The following is a 3,301-nucleotide window of genomic DNA, read 5'->3' as shown; positions in this document are numbered from 1 at the left end:
CTTCGACCCAATAATCTTCACCTACTCAAACATGCAAAGTTCTACACAAAAGGGCAAAATATCTAACTAAACAAAATAAAGCAAAACAGCACTGAGTGTGTATGGAATCAACCAGCAGTTATGGCAAAAGTGATAATATGACAAGGGGAATATGGTGCTGAACGAAGCTTTGGGAACGCAGCCCGCCACAAAGTGTAGCTCAGTGAGATGCACAGTCATAAAACTTCCCCCAACTCTGGGGATGTTACAGAACACAAAGGGTTGTAAAACCTTTGGTGGCAACTCATAAAACATGAAGTTGAAGACAAAGAAAATGGTTGATTTTCACCATAAGGTTATTATAGCGGTCCAGTTTCACAGCGCACCTGCTCTCAGGTGTTCGCACAGTAAAAGCACAATCTTGCGAGACTCGGCGGCCTCAGAAAACAACAGTAATCACGTTTCAAAAGAACAATGGCATGCACATACAATTCAGAACACATTAGACTATAAGTGGCGATTCTACATCGCACTAAAACCTACTCTACCCTGTCCACACTATTCTTAATAAAGAAATATAATTGAAAGGTGGATTTTACTCATTGAAGTCTTCCTTCTGGGGCAGCGAGTGAGAGAAAAAAAGGGGCTTGAAGAGTTCCACGCGTCCGCGGATACTCCAAGAAAGTGGTCAATCTCTGTCTTTTGGCCTCCTTGGCGAAAAGGAAAAATATTATCTGACCGTCAGCAGTCGACTAGTACAAAACAAGGAGGGAAAGTTGCATCTCCTTGAAACTCCGTGGTTTTTGGTTATGTGTTAAACTCACGTCTTCAATCGGCAAAGTGAAATTTATGGCCTTCTCATTCCAGAAACCTCTTTCATGAATTTTTCGTTGGCCAAGGAAGGAGAATAAATGAAGAATCCACGTGGGACCTCTTCTTTTCCAGAGATGCGCTTCAGTTACTGGTCTGGTTTCCAGCGTGAAAAGCAAAGCTTTAAAGGGGCCACCTTCATTTATGCTTTCCCGCGACGTCAGACTTGGGACGCCCCGTCATGTCAGCCGCGGTGGCCGCTGGGATTCGTAGTAGCAGGCTATCCTGGGATACAAAATGGCCGATGACGCCAAACGGCCTGGTAGCGTCCAGCAACGTGCAAATGGTCCAATATTCAGCACATGTGGTCCAACAACAGGTTCGTTAGACTAAAAGGAAATATTTAAAATGGTTTCTCTTTCAATACTTGCTCACCAAGATAGAAATGTGAATTCATGAGAAAGGTTGAATACAGCTTTCTGGGACCTCACTATGAAAAATGTTAGGTATTAATTAGTCAACTCAGAGGCAAGAACGATAGTCAGATTTACCTGCAGCAAGGGTAGCTCACACTTTGCAATGCAAATCTACAAAGTATTAGCACCCCTATCTCTTCATTTATACATGCTGGTTCACACACAGTTCAAAAAATATTCAGGGTGTGTGTGTGTGTGTGGGGTCAGAAAGGTTAGGGTTCATGTGTCTTGATTTTAAACAAAGAGGGAGTGAGGACTCTGTACCAGTCCCTAGATGTTGCTGATAAAAGCATAACTCACTCGTCTGACCTATATCACTTTCTGTGGCATGTAGGAGGGAAAAGCACTTAGAGCAGACATGAGTGATAAACAATACAAAAGTTTTCAAACCCTAAGTCCCCCTTTTTGATCACGAATAAAGTCATCATGATTGGATACATGTAAAAGAAAACACTCTGTGTGAGCGAAAAACCCACGGACGGTAAGCAGATTATACTGTGGGAAAGTACAATAATAATATAATAAATCACAGAAAACAAAATGTAGGAAAAGTAAAATAATTAAAACCAGCCTTGTTCATGTCATCATAGGAGTAGTGGTCTTTATTTTGTAGCTCGGTAAAATAAACCTTTTCTGTGTCTTCATAGTCATCTGTCTTTGGGTTCAGTGTGGTGTCAACATTTACACACAGTATTTAAAGAGTATGTGGGTGTTATCTCACCTTAAAACAGTTTGTGCTTTACAGCCCTAAACCGTCCTCGGGTCAGGGGTAACAACCATCTGATATTCCTGAGACATCACCCAAATGGAATGGATTTTAACCATTAAACGTCTGATCCTGGTTTTTACAGCTTCCTCCTCTAACACAGATGTTCTGAAGAAAGAGAGGAAACCTAAAGGTCATACACTTTAGTACTCCTTAGAGCTCTTAATACAATAATTTCCATTACAACTCCTTTCTTCTGATTACAAGGTAATCACAATTAAAAGAAAACATTAATTCTTCAAAACCATCACCCCTCTCAGCTAACAGATAATCCAAAGCCATTCTAGTTTGCAAACTCATCGTTCTAAGAGCTCGCTGCTCCTCGGTCAGAATAGTGACACCTTCTTCTCTAATAATGGACTGATTGAATTATAAGTTGTGACTGTAGGTAGTAAGTGAGCTAGATAACATACTCCAGACCAATTAGCATGCAGATACAGATATGATCTATTTCCACACATCCAAACCATGTTCTTAGGACAGGGGTACCCATCTTTACTAGGAAAAGTAACAAGAACCCTGGTTAATTTACCTGCCTGGTCATACAACTTTACTTCCATGCGGTAAGGCTGTAAGATTAAGAGTTAACACAAAGGGATCTGGGACCAAAGATCCTGAAATAGTATAAGCAGCAGTTCTGATAGGACATGACTCAAATGTATGTGTGTTGATTAAAGCACATGAAACAGATATAATAGTTTTGCAACCTTCTGTCTTTCCAAAAAATAAGGTGTGTTTTCCTCCTGTGCGATATAAATATATGTACCTATATCTGGATATCCAATTGATTCCTATTACCCCAAAATCTATAAAGAATTCCTGTAGTAGCACATATTAAATTAGGCTCACTAGAAAATCTACTAACATTTCTGCTTTGCCTTACAATATAATTCCTCACCCAAGGAAAAACAACCTCCACCAGCTGGTTATGTTGCCCATCTGAAAAGAAAGTAGTATCAATAGGAACAGGTACTAAAAATGGTTGATCATTAATAGCACGTGAAATCAGACAACAAACATAGCAACTGTCATTTCTTATTTTCCTCACGGTTTGATGCATCAGTTGCCACCAGACATTATCAGCATGATCATGGCAGTCAGAAAAGTGATGAATCTCTCTTCGAATCAGCTGATGAGTATTATTGGCGTAATTACTCAGATTAGCCACACATTGTCTTTGCCGTACCTTTCCGCAAATGAACACAAGAGTAATAAAAATACTTGCAATACCAATCATTAGCATCAGAACAGACCATCTTCCATTTAGCTG

The 3,301-nt window shown here is 40.0% G+C and overlaps 1 long non-coding RNA gene across 1 annotated transcript; it reads right to left on the bottom strand.

The window, feature by feature from the left end:
* Positions 1-398: 398 nt before the first annotated feature.
* On the bottom strand, positions 399-2,971 carry LOC124871666. The gene is made up of 3 exons (XR_007039070.1): positions 2,930-2,971; positions 1,987-2,139; positions 399-1,178 (listed from the first exon to the last, which is right to left on the bottom strand). It is a non-coding gene; the product is annotated as an uncharacterized LOC124871666 (long non-coding RNA).
* Positions 2,972-3,301: the final 330 nt, after the last annotated feature.

This window comes from Girardinichthys multiradiatus, chromosome 7 (assembly GCF_021462225.1).
Source record: "Girardinichthys multiradiatus isolate DD_20200921_A chromosome 7, DD_fGirMul_XY1, whole genome shotgun sequence".
Classification (NCBI taxonomy): Eukaryota; Metazoa; Chordata; class Actinopteri; order Cyprinodontiformes; family Goodeidae; genus Girardinichthys; species Girardinichthys multiradiatus.
Note: the sequence above shows the minus strand (reverse complement) of the source record. Positions and strands in the feature narration are given on the sequence as shown.